Genomic DNA, 19457 nt, shown 5'->3' with positions numbered 1-19457 from the left:
ACACTGCAGCAGTCCCTCAGCACTGCACTGGGAGTGTCAGCCTAGATTTCTGTGCTCAAATCCCTGGAGTGGGACTTGAACCCACCAACCTTCTGACTCAGAGGCGAGAGTGTAGCCCACTGAGTCACAGCTAACACTGGCATTGGAGGAGCAGTTGGGGATTTTTCAACAATCCTACAGCTTCATGGTCGCTTTTACTGGTGCCAGATTCTTATTCTCAGGTTTTTAATCTGAATTCAAATTCTCAAACTGCTATGCGTGGGATTTAGAACTGCCAGTCTACTGGGGTTACATAGTTCAGGCCCCTGGATGACTTGTCAGGTAACATAAGCACTGTGCTGCCGTAGCTACGGTTCAGGGTTAACTAGCCCTCGCTTGAACCGTGCTGCACATTTAGATTTTCGCTCGCTGGTCAGAATCATCCAGGTTGGAGTAGGCGTCGCCAACCCTCCACAGATTGGCCTGGAGACTCCAGGAATTGAAGGTTAATCTCCCGGACACTGCTGCCAGCAAAAAAACCCAGTGAAATATCACAGGGGTGTGAAAAAAATGGTGTGATCCTTTTTCATTTTCTTTGAACACTTTTGTTTTAGTTGCAAATATGTTGAAGATGGGTAAAAAAAGGCTGTTTGACCGGGTTGGGCGGTTGGAGGTGGGAGGTCTTGCGCATTCCTCTCCCACTTCGCTCCACCATTGGTGGCCGTGCCTTCAGCCCGTTATTTAGTTATCCTCTTGCTCTTCATGTATTTGTGAAACATATTTGGGTTTTCCTTGATTTTATTTGCCAATATTTTCTCTTGCTCTCTCTCTTTGCTTTCCTAATTTCCTTTTTTAATTTTGCACCTGCGCTTTCTATATTGCTCTAGGCTTTCTGCAGTATTTAGCACTCGGTATCTGACATAAGCTTCCCTTTTTTTCCCCTTATCTTACCCTGGAATTCCCTCCCTAACCCTCTCTGCCTCGCTACCTCTCTCCCATGTTCTACCCTATGTAAACTTGAGGTGAACCAAAACTTGGCTGCTTGTGTCTTAACTCGCAACAAGTCCCGTTCACCCATCACCCTGTGCTCGCTGACCTACATTGGCTCCCGGTTAAGCAACACCTTGATTTCAAAATTCTCATCCTTGTTTTCAAATCACTCCATGACCTCGCCCCTTCCTATCACTGTAATCTCCTCCAGCCCCACAACCCCCCGAGATCTCTGCGCTCCTCTAATTCTGCCCTCTTGAGCATCCCTGATTATAATCACTCAACCTTTGGCGGCTGTGATGTGCCTCAATAATCCCGAGACTCAATGTTAGCGAAACAAAACAAGGCTTTTATTAACTTAGAAGATAACACGCAGTGGAGAGAGGTATCTTCCCTGGAGGTCTGCAGTACTGGCTGTGAGGCCAGACTGAGCTGGCTTACATAGAGGCCAGGTATGGGCGGAGCCCTACACACAACACATTCCATACATTCCAATACACAATACAATGGTGAGGAGAAACCTGAAACCAACCACAGTCACAGGCAATACAATGGTAAGGGGAAACCTGAAACCAACCACAGTCACAGGCAGTGATGAATGGAATATTTCATCACATTCACCCCTTCTATAGATTTAGTCTGTTCGGGGGTTTGGTAGTCCTCTGCGACCGACGTGGCTGTTGTGGTGTCGCGGGTGTCGGCTGGGTGTCCCCGGTGGCCTCTTGGGTCTCTGCCGGGGGTGCCGCCAGGGTTGTTGAAGGGGTAGTTGGTGGGGGTGCCGTTGGTCGATGTTCTTCCGGGGGTGATGAAAGAGTAGTGGGTGGGTAAGAGTTGCTGTGGTCGTTGTTGCTGCTATTGCCGTGGTTGTTGTCGTTACCGGCTGGGGCGACGTCTTTTATTGACACGGTGTCCTCCCTTCCGTCGGCGTGCCGGACATACGCGTATTGGGGGTTGGCGTGGAGTAGGTGCACTGGCTCCACGAGAGGGTCCGTCTTATGGCCCCTCACATGCCTTCGCACGAATACCGGACCCGGGGTGGAGAGCCATGACGGCATGGATACGCCTGAGGTGGATTTCCGGGGGAAGCTAAACATTCGTTCATGAGGCGTGGCATTGGTGGCAGTACACAATAGCGACCGTATCGAATGGAGCACATCTGAGAGGACTTCCTGCCAGCGGGAGATAGGGAGGCCCTTGGTCCTTAGAGCTAGAGTGACTGCTTTCCATACTGTCCCGTTCTCTCGCTCCACTTGACCGTTACCCCGGGGGTTGTAGCTGGTGGTACGGCTCGTGGCGATACCCCTGGACAGCATGTACTGGCGTAGCTCTTCACTCATGAAGGACGCCCCCCTATCCGTGTGGATGTAGCTCGGCATACCGAACAGGCAGAACAGGCTGTTGAGGCATTTAATGACCGTGGCGCTGGTCATGTCTGGGCAGGGGAAGGCGAATGGGAACCGGGAGTATTCGTCCACAATGTTCAGGAAGTAAACATTGCGGTCGACGGACGGGAGGGGGCCCTTGAAATCTAAGCTGAGCCGCTCAAAGGGCCGTGTAGCTTTGATTAAGTGGGCTCTATCAGGGTGGTAGAACCGAGGCTTGCACTCAGCGCAAGTGCGGCAGTTCCTGGTCAGAGACCGAACTTCCTCAATCGAGTAGGGTAAGTTGCGGGACTTTATGAAGTGGAACAGCCGCGTGACCCCTGGGTGGCAGAGGTCGTTGTGGAGGGTCTGTAGCCGATCCCCGGTGGCGCTGGCACACATCCCTCGTGAGAGGGCATCTGGGGATTCGTTAAGGGCCCCTGGCCGGTAAATGATGTCATACTCGAAGGTGGAGAGCTCGATCCGCCACCTAAGAATCTTATCATTTTTGATCTTCCCCCTCTGTTTATTATTGAACATAAACGCTACCGACCGCTGGTCGGTAAGTAGGGTGAAGCGTTTGCCGGCTAGGTAGTGGCGCCAGTGGCGCACTGCCTCCACGATGGCTTGGGCCTCCTTTTCCACGGAGGAGTGTCTGATCTCGGGCCCTTGGAGGGTCCTCGAGAAGAAAGCTACGGGCCGCCCCGCCTGGTTGAGGGTGGCCGCCAAGGCAAAGTCAGACGCATCACTTTCCACTTGAAATGGAGTGTTCTCGTCCACTGCCTGTAGCGTGGCCCGCTCAATATCCTGCTTAATGCTTTTGAAGGCGGCGTGGGCCTCAGCAGAGAGCGGAAAAGAGGATGCTTTCAAGAGGGGGCGGGCTTTGTCGGAGTAGTTGGGGACCCATTGGGAATAATAAGAAAATAACCCCAGGCACCTTTTCAGGGCTTTGGGAGTGTTGGGCAGGGGCAGCTCCCGTAGGGGGCGCAATCGGTCGGGGTCTGGTCCGATTTCCCCATTCTCCACCACGCTGCCTAGTATGCAGAGGCGCGTGGTGTTGAAAACGCACTTGTCCTCGTTGTAGGTGAGGTTGAGTTTTTGTGTGGTTTTCAGGAACCTCTCGAGGTTCGAGTCGTGATCCTGCTGGTTGTGACCGCAGATGGTGACGTTGTCGAGGTAGGGGAAGGTTGCCTGCAAGTGGTGGTCATCGACCATGCGATCCATCTCCCTCTGGAAGACCGAGACCCCATTCGTCACCCCAAAGGGGACTCTGAGGAATTGGTAGAGGCGTCCGTTCGCCTCGAAGGCGGTGTACGGGCGGTCCTCTGGTCTGATAGGGAGCTGGTGGTACGCTGACTTGAGGTCGATGGTGGAGAACACCCGGTATTGGGCGATTTGGTTCACCATTTCTGATATGCGGGGTAGCGGGTAGGCGTCTAGTTGGGTGTACCTGTTGATCGTTTGGCTATAGTCGATCACCATCCGTTTCTTCTCGCTACCCCTTACTACCACCACTTGGGCGCGCCATGGGCTATTGCTGCATTCAATAATGCGCTCTTTCAGGAGCCTGTCTACCTCGGTTGCGATAAACCGCCTGTCCTCCCAGCTGTACCTCCTGCTTTTGGTCGCTATTGGCCGGCAGTTAGGGGTAAGGTTCGCGAATAGCGAAGGCGGCTTTACCTTCAGGGTAGCCAGGCCGCACACTGTGAGGGGCGGCTGGGACCCACCGTACTTGAGCGTGATGCTTTGGTGGTTGCACTGGAAATCCAGGCCCAAGATCACGCTCGCGCATAGATTCTTCATGATTAATACTTTAAAATTATCGTATACAGTCCCGTTAACGGACAATTGTACCGTGCAGTAACCCAGAATGGTCGATGGCTGGGTTTTATCAGCCATAGAGATGGTACCCCGAGTAGGGACCACCTTTAGGGAGAGTTGTCGTGCCAGTTCCGGGTGGATAAAACTCTCCGTGCTTCCACTGTCAATTAAACATTTAACCCCGCACCCGTTTACCTCGATGTCCACCATTGATTTGGATAGCGGGTGGGGCCTGGTCTGGTCCACTGTGACCGATGCCACTGTAGGGCCCTGATCGAGACAAGATGGCGTCCGCGCTGTCTGCTCACAAGATGGCGGACCCCACGAGGTCGGGCAAGATGGCGTCCAAGATGGCCGCTCCCACGGCGCACACGCGGCGGTGGCGGGTTTTGGTTTTCCAGCGGGGTTCCCTCTGCACACCTTCCCAAAGTGCCCCTTCTTACCGCACTTAAAGCAGGTGGTGCCTTTCGCCGGGCACAGGTTTCTGGTGTGCTTTGGCTGCCCGCAGAAGTAGCAGTTGGGTCCCCGACGCGTCGCGGCTGTCGTAGGGCTTCTGGGGGGAGAGCGGGGCCCCGACGGTGTCGGGCTGCCGGGCGGGGAAGATGCCTTCCAAGATGGCGGCGCCCTTGGTGCACACGTGGCGGCATGGACGGCGCGGGCTGAAGAGTAGGCGTCCGAGTTTCTCTGGGCCACATCCAGGGATCGCGCGGTGTCCGCAGCCTGTTTCAGGTCCAATCCCGTTTTTTCCAGCAGTCTTTGCCGGATGTAAGTGGAGCTGAGGCCTGTGATAAAGGCATCGCGAACAAGCTCGTCGGTGTACACTGCGGCTTTTACATCTCGGCACTTGCAGTCTTTGCCAAGCATTTTCAGGGTGCCTAGGAACTCCTCCACCGATTCCCCAGGTCGCTGTGCGCGATTGGCGAGCAGATGCCTAGCATACACCTCATTCGTAGGCTGCTGGTAATGCGCCTTTAAGATGTCGCAGGCGGCCAGGTACGTATCGGCGTCTTGGATGAGGGGGTAAACCCGGTGGCTCACCCAATTCCGCAGAATTCCGAGTTTCATACTCGCAGCGTCCGTAGCGTCTTTGACGGCTGCGGAATTGTCCAGGAAGAATTCCATACACATAAACCAGTGTCCGAAGCGTGCTGATGCGTCCGGAGCATGCTGATCCAAATCCAAACGTTCGGGTTTCAGGAGTTGATCCATTGTGTTGAAAAATAAGTTAATAAAATTGATGTGCCTCAATAATCCCGAGACTCAATGTTAGCGAAACAAAACAAGGCTTTTATTAACTTAGAAGATAACACGCAGTGGAGAGAGGTATCTTCCCTGGAGGTCTGCAGTACTGGCTGTGAGGCCAGACTGAGCTGGCTTACATAGAGGCCAGGTATGGGCGGAGCCCTACACACAACACATTCCATACATTCCAATACACAATACAATGGTGAGGAGAAACCTGAAACCAACCACAGTCACAGGCAATACAATGGTAAGGGGAAACCTGAAACCAACCACAGTCACAGGCAGTGATGAATGGAATATTTCATCACAGGCTGTGCCTTCTGTAGCCTGGGCCCTAAGCTCTGGAATTCCCTGCCTAAACCTCTCCGCCTCTCTCTCCTCCTTTAAGACGCTCCTTAAAACCGGCCTCTTTGACCAAGCTTTTGGTCACCTGCCCTAATGTCTCCTTATGTGGCTCGGTGTCAAATTTCTTGTTTGATAATCACTCCTGTGAAGCGCCTTGGGACATTTTACGATGTTAAAGGTGCCGTATAAATACAAGTGGTTGTGTTTGTAGACCTGATGTAACTTGATGTAATGTCTCCTTCCCTTCGTTGGCTCGGTGTCAATTTTTGTCTTATTTACATTTCTGTAAAGTGCCTTGAGACATTTTTGCACGTTAAAGGAGCTGTATAAAAGCAGGTTATTGTCGTAACACTCGGACAAGCCCTTTCCATTGCCTTGACCGGTTCTTCCCCCAACCAAATATCATAGAGGCATTTAAGGGGAAGCTGGATAAACACATGAGGGAGAAAGGAATAGAAGGATATGCTGATGGGGTGAGATGAAGAGGGGTGGGAGGGGGCTGGTGTTGATGGGGCGAGATGAAGAGGGGTGGGAGGGGGCTGGTGTTGATGGGGTGAGATGAAGAGGGGTGGGAGGAGGCTGGTGTTGATGGGGTGAGATGAAGAGGGGTGGGAGGAGGCTGGTGTTGATGGGGCGAGATGAAGAGGGGTGGGAGGGGGCTGGTGTTGATGGGGTGAGATGAAGAGGGGTGGGAGGGGGCTGGTGTTGATGGGGTGAGATGAAGAGGGGTGGGAGGAGGCTGGTGTTGATGGGGTGAGATGAAGAGGGGTGGGAGGGGGCTGGTGTTGATGGGGTGAGATGAAGAGGGGTGGGAGGAGGCTGGTGTTGATGGGGTGAGATGAAGAGGGGTGGGAGGAGGCTGGTGTTGATGGGGCGAGATGAAGAGGGGTGGGAGGGGGCTGGTGTTGATGGGGTGAGATGAAGAGGGGTGGGAGGGGGCTGGTGTTGATGGGGTGAGATGAAGAGGGGTGGGAGGGGGCTGGTGTTGATGGGGTGAGATGAAGAGGGGTGGGAGGGGGCTGGTGTTGATGGGGTGAGATGAAGAGGGGTGGGAGGGGGCTGGTGTTGATGGGGTGAGATGAAGAGGGGTGGGAGGAGGCTGGTGTTGATGGGGTGAGATGAAGAGGGGTGGGAGGAGGCTGGTGTTGATGGGGTGAGATGAAGAGGGGTGGGAGGAGGCTGGTGTTGATGGGGTGAGATGAAGAGGGCTGGGAGGAGGCTGGTGTTGATGGGGTGAGATGAAGAGGGGTGGGAGGAGGCTGGTGTTGATGGGGTGAGATGAAGAGGGGTGGGAGGAGGCTGGTGTTGATGGGGTGAGATGAAGAGGGGTGGGAGGGGGCTGGTGTTGATGGGGTGAGATGAAGAGGGGTGGGAGGAGGCTGGTGTTGATGAGGTGAGATGAAGAGGGGTGGGAGGGGGCTGGTGTTGATGGGGTGAGATGAAGAGGGGTGGGAGGAGGCTGGTGTTGATGGGGTGAGATGAAGAGGGGTGGGAGGAGGCTGGTGTTGATGGGGTGAGATGAAGAGGGGTGGGAGGAGGCTGGTGTTGATGGGGTGAGATGAAGAGGAGTGGGAGGAGGCTGGTGTTGATGGGGTGAGATGAAGAGGGGTGGGAGGAGGCTGGTGTTGATGGGGTGAGATGAAGAGGAGTGGGAGGAGGCTGGTGTTGATGGGGTGAGATGAAGAGGGGTGGGAGGAGGCTGGTGTTGATGGGGTGAGATGAAGAGGGGTGGGAGGAGGCTGGTGTTGATGGGATGAGATGAAGAGGGGTGGGAGGAGGCTGGTGTTGATGGGGTGAGATGAAGAGGGGTGGGAGGAGGCTGGTGTTGATGGGGTGAGATGAAGAGGGGTGGGAGGAGGCTGGTGTTGATGGGATGAGATGAAGAGGGGTGGGAGGAGGCTGGTGTGGAGCAGAAATACTGGCACGGACCAGTTGGGCCGAATGGCCTGTTTCGGTGCTGTATCTGCGATGTAACCCCCCGTGTACCAGGATTGAACCCCCCTCCGATAGCCTGGACTCGGGCTCCATGCTGGTAGCCCAGATGTAGAAGATCCAACGGCCCCAACATCTGCCACTGCGAGGGCGGCTGGCTGCAAAGAATCATTGGGAGGTTGGAGCGTGACAGCCAGCTAGTCGGAACGCTGAGCTCTTGTGCAACTTACGACAATAGACACGCAACAAAGTGCAGGCTCTGCCGGTGAAGTGAGGGTTAAGTTTCCGAGTCCTGCCTTCGCTTCGGCTAAATGCTGCGCCATTATCACGGGGCGGCATTTACTTTACTCTAATCTGTAGCTGCCTTGGGCTAGATAACTGCTGTGTTGTGCAGATCTGCGAACATGCCATTGTGTGATTTTTCGAGAGGGTGTGTTGGCAGCTGTGGCTGGGCAGCCAATAGGAATGCCTCTCAAAGTGTCCAACCCACAGAGATGCCTTGGGGCCCCTGAGGGGAATTGGGCCTTCACTTCCTTTGTGGTAAAGAGCTTCTCGGAGCTGAATGAGTTCACTCGCATGAACTGCAGTCAAGGAACCCAGATAACCTTTATCAATGTAGCTGTTTGCTTTTTCTTTTAATCTCCTTTGTGTGTTTGACAGGATCAGTAACACGCCCTGTTTCTGTCTTCTGTTTATTGAAAAGGAAGAAAGACCTGCATGTTTACAGCGCCTTCCACGACCACCAGTCGTCTGAAAGCGCTTTATAGCGAATGAAGCACTTTTTGAAGTGGAGTCACTGTTGTAATGCAGGAAATGTGGCAGACAATTTGCGCACAGCAAGCTCCCACAAACAGCAATGTGATAATGACCAGATCATCTGTTTTTAGTGATGTTGTTTGAGGGATAAATATTGGTCCCAGGACACCGGGGAGAACTCCCCCTGCTCTTCTTCGAAATAGTGGCCGTGGGATCTTTTACGTCCGCCTGAGAGAGCAGACGGGGCCTCGGTTTAACGTCTCATCTGAAAGACGGATTGCAAGCGAATGTGATCGGAATGTTGTGTATAATTTTGGGGTGAAGATTCCATAGTCACTCTCTCACCTCTGATTCAGAAGGTCGTAGGTTCAAGTCCCAGTCCAGAGACATGAGCACAAAAAACCCCCCAGGCTGACACTCCCAGTGCAGTGCTGAGGGTGTGCTGCACTGTCGGAGGTGCCGTCTTTCGGATGAGACGTTAAACTGAGGCCCGAGGTGGACTACTTTGAAGAAGAGCAGGGGAGTTCTCCCCGGTGTCCTGGTCAATATTTATCCCTCAACCAACATCACGAAAACAATGTAATTGACTGTTTACAAATGCCTGACCTGCTGAGTATTTCTAGCATTTTCTGTTTTTATTTTATAATTGATTACCTCATTGCTGTTTTGGGGATCTTGCTGTGCACAAATTGTTTGCCTGCAAAACAACAGTGACGACACTTCAAAACTAACTCATTGGCTGTGAAGCATTTTGGGACATCCTGAGGATATGGACGGTGCTATAGAAATGCAAGTCCTTTCTTGCTTGGCATGCGCAGGACCTAGTATCGCGATAGGTGTGGCGCTCTCAGGCAGCTTACGATATCCGTCCTTGAACTTTAATGGACTGAAAACCGCAGGCTAGGAGTGCGGCATTGTACCCACTGTGCTCCAGGTGGTGCTGCTGAATTCGTGCCCCTTGCCCCCCACTCTCGGTTCTCCGCTAACCGTGATGGCGGTCGTGCCAAGGGTTGTGCGGGTAACGCGCTAGACTGGGAGCCCATTGGTCGGCTCCCTGGATCTGTAGGAACGGGAGGAGGCCATTCGGCCCCTCGAGCCTGTTCTTCCATTGAGTGAGATCGTAGCTGATCGGTATCTTAACTCCATTTACCCGCCTTGGTTCCATTACCCCTCGATATCCTTGCCCAACAAAAAATCCATCTATCTCGGATTACTAAGTGACAGTGAGATTGCCGACCGACTGACCGTTGACATTGCTGTGGCCCTTTCTCCAATCCACGATCACATCTCATGAGGCTCTGTGCCGACAGAGGAGCTTTGCAAAATTACCCCTTCACAGCTTACCCGCAACTGTGCTAAGGCCAGGGGGCCCAGCTGGGGCATTGTGTCCCATTCTGGGCACCTCACTTTAGGAAGGATGTGAAGACTTTGGAGAGGATTGCAGAGGAGATTTATTAGAATGGTTTCAGGGATGAGGGACTTCTGTTATGTGGATAGACTGGAGAAGCAGGGGTTGTCCTCCTTAAAGTAGAGAAGGCTGAGAGGAGATCTGATAGAGCTGTTCAAAATCATGAAGGGTTTAGATAGCGTAAATAAAGAGAAACTGTTTCCAATGGCTGAAGGATCGTTAACCAGAGGACACAGATTTAAGGTGATTCCAAAAGAACCAGCAGCGACATGAGGAAAAATGTATTTACACAACGAGTGGTTAGGATTTGGAATGCACTGCTTGATAGGGCGGTGGACACAGATTCAATAGTAGCCTTCAAAAGGGAATTGGATAAATACTTGAAGGAGAAAAAATTGTAGGGATACGGGGAAAGAGCGGGGGAGTGGAACTGATTGGATTGCACTTCGAAAGAGCTGGTGCAGACTCGATGGGCCGAATGGCCTCCTTCTGTGATGGACTATTCTCTGACTCTATGATTCTGACTGTTGAGCAAGAATCCAATTGAAATTTTCAAGATTGAGGTGGATAGATTTTTGTTGGGAAAAGGTATCAAGGGATATGGAACCAAGGCGGGTAAATGGTATTAAGGTACAGATCAGCCATGATCTAAATAAGAATATAAGAACATAAGAACATAAGAAATAGGAGCAGGAGTAGGCCAATCGGCCCCTCGAGCCTGCTCTGCCATTTAATAAGATCATGGCTGATCTGATCCTAACCGCCAATCTACTATCACAGAACCATCTCCTGAATCTAACAGAATTAGACACACGAAATAGGAGCAGGATCAGGCTACACGGCCCCTGGGCCCGCTCCACTACCCACAGGGCCATGACCGATCTGAACCTAGACTCATGTCCAAATTCCTGCCCGCTCCCCGTAACCCTTAATTCCCTTTACTTCTAGGAAACTGTCTATTTCTGTTTTAAATTTATGTAATGATGTAGCTTCTACAGCTTTTTGGGGCAGCATATTCCATGGACCTACCACCCTCTGAGTGAAGTAGTTCCTCCTCATCTCAGTTTTGAAAGAGCAGCCCCTTATTCTAAGACTATGCCCCCTAGTTCTAGTTTCACCCATCATCGGGAACATCCTCCCCGCATCCACCCGATCCAACCCCTTCACAATCTTATATGTTTCAATAAGATCGCCTCTCATTCTTCTGAACTCCAATGAGTAGAGTCCCAATCTACTCAACCTCTCCTCATATGTCCATCCCCCCATCCCCGGGATTAACCGAGTGAACCTTCTTTGTACTGACTCGAGAGCAAGTATGTCTTTTCTTAAGTATGGACACCAAAACTGTATGCAGTATTCCAGGTGCGGTCTCACCAATACCTTGTACAACTGAAGCAATACATCCCTATTTTTATATTCTATCCCCCTAGCAATGAAAGCCAACATTCCATTGACCTTCTTAATCACTTGCTGCACCTGCATACTAACCTTTTGAGTTTCGTGCACCAGGACCCCCAGATCCCTTTGTACTTCAGTACTTTCCAGTTTCTTGCCATTAAGATAATAGCTTGCTCTACGATTTTTCCTGCCAAAGTGCATAACCTCACACTTTCCAGTATTGTATTCCATCTGCCAAATCTCTGCCCACTTACTTAGCCTGTCTATGTCCCTTGCAGGTTTTTTATGTCCTCCTCACTCACTACTTTCCCTCCCATCTTAGTATCATCTGCAAACTTTGATATGTTACACTCGGTCCCCTCCTCCAAATCGTTAATATAGATTGTAAAGAGTTGGGGACCCAGCACCGACCCCTGCGGAACACCACTAGTTACTGATTGCCATTCTGAGAATGAACCATTTATCCCAACTCTCTGCCTTCTGTTAGATAGCCAATCCTCTATCCATGCCAGAATATTACCCCCAATCCTGTGATTTTTTATCTTAAGCAATAATCTTTTGTGTGGCACCTTGTCAAATGCCTTTTGGAAGTCTAAATACACTACGTCCACTGGTTCCCCTTTATCCACCCTATACGTTACTTCCTCAAAGAACTCCAGCAAATTTGTCAAACATGACTTCCCCTTCATAAAACCATGCTGACTTTGTCCTATTAAATTATGATTATCCAAATGTCCTGTTACTGTCTCCTTAATAATGGACTCCAAAATTTTACCTACCACAGATGTTAGGCTAACCGGTCTATAGTTTCCAGCCTTCTGTCTACTGCCCTTTTTAAATAAGGGTGTTACATTAGCAGTTTTCCAGTCTGCCGGGACCTTTGCTGAGTCCAGGGAGTTTTGGAAAATTATTACCAATGCATCCACAATCCCTACCGCCACTTCCCTCAAGACCCTAGGATGTAAGCCATCAGGTCCAGGTGATTTATCCGCCTTGAGTCCCATTATTTTACTGAGTACCACTTCCTTAGTGATTTTGATCGTGTTTAGCTCCTCCGCCCCTTTAGCCCCCTGTTTGTCCAGTGTTGGGATATTCTTAGTGTCTCTACTGTAAAGACTGATACAAAATATTCATTCAGTGTTTTTGCCATCTCCATATTTCCCACCATTAATTTCCCGGTCTCATCCTCTAAGGGACCAACATTTACTTTAGCCACCCTTTTTCTTTTTATATAACTACAAAAACTCTTACTATCTGTTTTTATATTTTTTGCTAATTTACTTTCATAATCTATCTTCCCTTTCTTAATCAATCTTTTTGTTATTTTTTGCTGTCTTTTAAAGTTTTCCCAATCCTCTATCCTCCCACTAGATTTGGCTACCTTATATGCCCTTGTTTTTAGTCGAATACTATCCTTAATTTCTTTATTTAGCCACGGATGGCTGTCTTTTCTTTTACACCCTTTTCTTCTCAGTGGAATATATATTTTTTGGAAGTTGTTAAATAACTCCTTAAATGTACACCAGTGATCATGTATCGTCTTACCCTTTAATCTATTTTCCCAATCCACTCTACTCAATTCTGCTCTCATACCTTCATAGTCTCCTTTATTCAAGCTTAGCACGCTTGTTTGAGATCCAACCTTCTCACCCTCTAATTGAATATGGAATTCAACCATGTTATGGTCACTCATTCCAAGGGGATCCTTTACTAGGACATTTTTAATTAATCCTGTCTCGTTACACAGGACCAGATCTAACTCTCTAATTTTATTTGTCCTAGCCAAATTCGCTCGTGGTTCAGGTAATAATCCAGAGATTATTACCCTTGAGGTTCTGTTTTTTAATTTGACCCCTAGCTGCTCATACTCCTTTAACAGAACCGGCTTCCTAGTCCTATCTACGTCGTTTGTACCAACATGGACCACGACAACTGGATCCACCCCCTCCCACTGCAAGTTTCTTTCCAGCCCAGAGGAGATGTCCTTAACCCTGGCACCGGGTAGGCAACACAGCCTTCGGGACTCTCGCTCTCGGCTGCAGAGAACTCTATCTATTCCCCTAATAATACTATCCCCTACCACTACAACATTTCTAGTTACTCCCCCCTCTTGAATGGCCCCCCGTTCCACGGTGATGTGGCCAGGTTGCTCATCCTCCCTGCAGTCCCTGCTCCCGTCCCCACAGGGAGTAAGAACCTCAAACCTGCTGGACAAGAGCAAGGGCTGCGGCTCCTCCAGCTCTACCTCCTGGATCCCCGTACCTGCCTCACTCGTAGTCACACCGTCCTGTCCCTGACCATGGGCTACATCTGAATTAATTAACTTCATAGGTGTGATCACAATGATTGGTGGAACAGGCTCGAGGGGCTGAATGGCCTCCTCCTGCTCCTCCCTCTTGAGGAAGTGGTGGTGGGCCTTCTTCTTGAACTGCTGCAGTTGTTAATCTTTGCAGCAGTTTGACGCTCGCTGGGACAGTTAGGAGTCAACCACATTGGAGTGGGACTGGAGTCACATACAGGCCCAGGCTGGGTAAGGACGGCAGGTTTCCTCTCCTTAAAGGACATGGGTGAAGCAGCTGGGTTTTTACAGCAATCCGACATAGAAACATAGAAGATCGGAGCAGGAGTCGGCCATTCGGCCCCTCGAGCCTGCTCCGCCATTCAATGAGATCATGGCTGCTCATGGTCACTGTTACTGAGACCAGCTTTTCTTAAAAACAAAAAGCTAAATTAAAATTCTCAAACAGACAGGATGTAATTCTTACATTCTCTGAATTACTAGTCCAGTAACATAAACACTACATGACTGCATCCTTCAAAAGGAGGGGTGAGCAGGGGGTGGGGGGTGTGTTAATCCAATCTGGGAGGAGTCTCGTGTTCCTGGTTGTGTAAATGCTGAGTGGCAGGTGGTGGAATTTCTGAGTTGCCACGATTACTATGGAAATGCCTGAGCAGAGGGGGAGGGGGCGGTAGAGGGGGCGGGGTGCACTTCTGCATCAACTGGTGGTAGTGTAACAATGCATTGCACACAGAATGGAGAGAGGAAGTCAGGCTCGGGACTAGGGCACGCTATAACTTCAACACAGAGGAAGGTCTGTGACTGCATCCTGCGCGGCCAATTGTTGTAATGGATTGAAATTGATTTCCTGCATCTCTCTCTGTCCATTTCTCTCGCTCTCGCTCTCGTCTTTCATTCTGTTTTATTGCATGCCCTATCCCTCCCGTTTCTCTCTCTCTCTGTAGGGTTAGAAAAGTTTTCTCGTTGCCGCTGCTGTTTAGAAGTGATCACTAATGTGGAGCAGCTCTCGGGCTGACTCGTGCCTGTCCCTGCAAAGTTTGTTCCATGCGCTGTGTTTAAAAGCCGTGCTGAGGCTGCACGTTGATCACGTCGAGCTGGTCTGCTGCCTGAGAGTGGGAGCAGCTCCTGAGTGCCAAGGGTCAGTACCTGGACTGAATAAGTGGACCCCTTGCCCGGGCTGTGTAACAGCAGCCTGCGACTCCTGGCTTCTTTGTTCTGCCTCCTGTTCGTCAGACCGGGATCTCAGCTCCTCTCGAGCTGCTTTTTCAAGTAACACAGACGTACTGGAATCTTCCTGCTCTCAGACTCGGTGAGTTCTGGCACTCGCACCTAGGCCACGTGTAAAACTCCAGACACTTCGAACTGGTGCCTTATTACAGCCTGTGTCCAACAGCAGGTCTGACAGGGACTGGGGATAGTTGGTGTTTGTTAGGGGGTCAGGAGTGAATGTTTGGGGGTTGAAGGAGGGGTGAATGTTTGGGGGGGGTGAATGTTTGGGGGTTGAAGGAGGGGTGAATGTTTGGGGGGGGTGAATGTTTGGAGGGGGTGAATGTTTGGGGGTTGAAGGAGGGGTGAATGTTTGGGGGGGTTTGAAGGGGGGGTGAATGTTTGGGGGGTTTGAAGGAGGGGTGAATGTTTGGGGGGGTTGAAGGAGGGGTGAATGTTTGGGGGTGTTGAAGGAGGGGTGAATGTTTGGGGGGGTTTGAAGGGGGGGTGAATGTTTGGGGGGGTTTGAAGGGGGGGGTGAATGTTTGGGGGGGTTTGAAGGGGGGTGAATGTTTGGGGGTTGAAGGATGGGTGAATGTTTGGGGGGGTGAATGTTTGGGGGTTGAAGGAGGGGTGAATGTTTGGGGGGGTGAATGTTTGGGGGTTGAAGGATGGGTGAATGTTTGGGGGTTGAAGGAGGGGTGAATGTTTGGGGGGGTGAATGTTTGGGGGGTTTGAAGGAGGGGTGAATGTTTGGGGGTTTGAAGGAGGGGTGAATGTTTGGGGAGTTTGAAGGAGGGGGTGAATGTTTGGGGGAGTCAGCGGTGACTGTTTTGAAGCATTATGTTTCCCTCTCTGGAAGAGCTCTGATGGAGTGTGTGGTGATTTTGGTCTATTTTGGGAGATGTTGAGGAAGCGATGATTGCCAGGCAGCACTACTGAGCGTATCAGTAAACTAAAATACCGCTGAAGATATTGTGTGGGCTCCTCAGTCTTCACCATTCAGTGAGTAGTTGACACGTAAAGTCCAGGAACACCACATAGGAAGGAACACAGGAACAGAAATCGGCCATTCAGCCCCTTGAACCTGTTCCTCCCATACCCATACCTAACAAAAATTTCAGGGTTCGGGGAGAGAGTTCCAGATTTCCACTAGCCTTTGTGTGAAGACGTGCTTCCTGACATCACCCCGATTCCATCCCTGGGTCAGTGCTGAGATAGCTGAGCCTTGCCGTTGCGCAGTCCGGATACAGCAATTAGTCAGGAGATCCTATATCAGCATTCCTGCTCCTGCAAGGATGTAGCCGGGATTGGGCCTTGGCTGTCATTCACGCTATGAGGAGTATCCCACTCACACTTGCTGCTGCGCTCTCACAGGAAGCAGGTTATCTTAGGTGAGGAACCGGAGGGCAGCGAGAGTCCGTATCCTGAGAAGATAAGGGGGGCGTTGATGAGGATAATCGCACTCTGTGACTTATATAGAAATACACAGTAATTTGTGGGCAACAGGTAATGTGGAGGAACAGAGAGTGGGGGTGTGTGGGGCCACAGTGAGGGCTAGAGTATGGGTCACGGTGAGGGCTAGGCCAAGGGTCACAACTGGGGCTAGGCCAGGGGTCGCAACGTACGCTAGGCCAGGGGTCACAACGAGGGCTAGGCCAGGGGTCACAGCAAGGGCTAGGCCAGGGGTCATAGTGTGGACTAGGCCAGGGGTCATAATGTGCAGTAGGCCAGGGATCATAGTGTTGGCTGGGCCAGGGGTCATAGTGTGGGCTGGGCCACGGGTCATAGTGTGGGCTGGGCCAGGGGTCATAGTACGGGCTGGGCCAGGGGTCATAGTGCGGGCTAGGCCAGGGTTCATAATGTGTAGTAGGCCAGGGGTCATAGTGTGGGCTAGGTCAGGGGTCATAGTGTGGGCTGGGCCAGGGGTCATAGCGTGTAGTAGGCCAGGGGTCATAGTGTGGGCTAGACCAGGGGTCATAGTGTGGGCTGGGCCAGGGGTCATAGTGCGGGTTAGGCCAGGGGTCATAGTGTGTAGTAGGCCAGGGGTTATAGTGCAGGCTCGGGGGCCACAGCAAGGACTAGGCTAAGAGTTACGGTGACAGTCGGGACCATTGTATTCTGTTGTTTAATACTGATAAGGCGGATAGTACTAGAAAGTGGAGTTGAGGTCGAAGATCAGCCATGATCTTATTGAATGGCGGAGCAGGCTCGAGGGGCCGAATGGCCAGCTCCTGCTCCTAATTCTTACATTCTTATAAATATTCCCAGCAAAACAGAGATCAAAGCAGAAATCAGACTGAGGGTAAATGTTCCGTTTTCTCCCAACACAGAGGTGAAACTGGGAGCGAGCAATTGAGAAAATTCACTGTCTGGTTCCTGGTGTCTAGATTTTAGAAATCCTAGACACTTCACTCAAAAACCAGACCATCCAGTTCTTAAACTGTAGAGAGGGTGGCAACACCTTCATTAAGTAGGTGTGCCCAGGATTTGTGGGGAATAAAATTAATTTCTGATGTGTAACCTTGATGAAGGCTTCTCAATGTCATAGGCATGGCCTCTCGCCATTTACTGATAAAGCTTTCCTCTCCGATGGATATTTGAAGCAGAGGAAGTTACAGGGCTATGGGAGGAGAGCGGGGCAGTGGGGTTAGTTTGGGATTGATACAGGGCTATGGGGAGAGAGCGGGGCAGTGGGATTAGTTTGGGATTGATACAGAGCTATGGGGAGAGAGCGGGGCAGTGGGATTAGTTTGGGATTGATACAGAGCTATGGGGAGAGAGTGGGGCAGTGGGATTAGTTTGGGATTGATACAGGGCTATGGGGAGAGAGCGGGGCAGTGGGATTAGTTTGGGATTGATACAGGGCTATGGGGAGAGATCATGGCATTGGGATTAGTTTGGGAATGATACAGGGCTATGGGGAGAGAGCGGGGCAGTGGGATTAGTTTGGGATTGATACAGGGCTATGGGGAGAGAGCGAGGCAGTGGGATTAGTTTGGGACTGATACAGTGCTATGGGGAGAGAGCGGGGCAGTGGGATTAGTTTGGGATTGATACAGGGCTATGGGGAGCGATCATGGCATTGGGATTAGTTTGGGATTGATACAGGGCTATGGGGAGAGAGCGGGGCAGTGGGATTAGTTTGGGATTGATACAGGGCTATGGGGGGAGAGCGGGGCAGTGGGATTAGTTTGGGATTGATACAGGGCTATGGGGAGAGATCATGGCATTGGGATTAGTTTGGGATTGATACAGGGCTATGGGGAGAGAGCGGGGCAGTGGGATTAGTTTGGGATTGATACAGGGCTATGGGGAGAGAGCGGGACAGTGGGATTAGTTTGGGATTGATACAGGGCTATGGGGGGAGAGTGGGGCAGTGGGATTAGTTTGGGATTGATACAGGGCTATGGGGAGAGAGCGGGGCAGTGGGATTAGTCTGGGATTAATACAGGGCTATGGGGAGAGAGTGGGGCAGTGGGATTAGTTTGGGATTGATACAGGGCTATGGGGGAGAGTGGGGCAGTGGGATTAGTTTGGGAATGATACAGGGCTATGGGGAGAGAGCAGGGCAGTGGAATTAGTTTGGGATTGATACAGGGCTATGGGGGAGAGCGGGGTAGTGGGATTAGTTTGGGATTGATACAGGGCTATGGGGAGAGAGCGGGACAGTGGGATTAGTTTGGGGATTGATACAGGGCTATGGGGAGAGAGTGGGGCAGTGGGATTAGTTTGGGATTGATACAGGGCTATGGGGAGAGAGCGGGGCAGTGGGATTAGTTTGGGGATTGATACAGGGCTATGGGGAGAGAGCAGGGCAGTGGGATTAGTTTGGGATTGATACAGGGCTATGGGGAGAGAGTGGGGCAGTGGGATTAGTTTGGGAATGATACAGGGCTATGGGGAGAGAGCATGGCACTGGGAGTAGTTTGGGGATTGCTCTAGCCAGCACAGACACGATGGGCCGAATGGCCTCCTTCTATGCTGGTAACCTCTTTGGTTGTTATAAACATGGTAACACACTGCCAGTTGGGAGTTCTCAGTCCTGCCAAGGATACAGACACTGCCCAGGGTCCAGTCACACTGCTCAGCACTGACACCCCCTCCACCCTCCACAGCATGCACGGGACCTCCTCCTCACTGCTCAGGGAGGATGTGAAGGGGGTTTCTGCCACACTTCCACTGGAGAGAGAGTGACAGACAGAGCGAGAGAGTGACAGAGAGAGAGAGAGACAGAGAGAGAGAGACAGAGAGAGAGAGAGAGAGAGAGACAGAGAGAGAGAAAGAGACAGAGAGAGAGAGAGAAAGAGAGAGAGACAGAGAGAGAGAGACAGTCAGAGAGAGAGACAGAGAGAGAGAGAGAGAGGGATATGCAGATAGTGAGATACACACACAGCAGTGCGGAATCGGCAATCACCTGTCCTAGAGATATTACCAGTCACTGAGTAATGACCCCTCGGTGAGTAAGTTTACTGTTCAGGGTCCAGGATTGTGCTGAGTTACCTGATCTTGCCTCGGGCAAAGGGGTAGTGGTGCTAGAGTTAGCCTCAGCACCCTTGTGTTGGGATTGGGGTGGAACTAATCAGTCGGGACTGTGGTGCCAGAGGAGGACAAGATTGGGCTGAGCTATGATGCCCCTCATGGCCAGACAGCCGTCTGACATCCACTGTCAAGACCAACACAAGAAGAGTGGCGTCTGACTGTCTCTCAAAGTGTG

At 51.2% G+C, this 19457-nt stretch overlaps 1 protein-coding gene across 3 annotated transcripts in view; it reads left to right on the top strand.

Annotated features, from left to right (window-relative positions):
• LOC147105007 (monocarboxylate transporter 1-like) overlaps positions 1 to 19457 on the top strand; it is a 94045-nt gene that overhangs the window by 19499 nt on the left and 55089 nt on the right. Inside the window, exon 1 of one of the 3 annotated variants that reach the window (XM_086011004.1) lies at positions 14220 to 14327. The exons of 1 other annotated variant lie outside the window; for it this stretch is intronic. The gene's annotated coding sequence lies outside the window, so the exon portion shown is untranslated. One more of the 3 variants, XM_086011005.1, reaches the window with a different exon arrangement.

Source organism: Somniosus microcephalus, chromosome 18 (assembly GCF_052327205.1).
Source record: "Somniosus microcephalus isolate GS21.2 chromosome 18, FLI_Smic_1.0, whole genome shotgun sequence".
Lineage (NCBI taxonomy): Eukaryota > Metazoa > Chordata > Chondrichthyes > Squaliformes > Somniosidae > Somniosus > Somniosus microcephalus.
The sequence above is the reverse complement of the archived record's forward strand: the minus strand, read 5'-3'. Positions and strand labels throughout refer to the sequence as shown.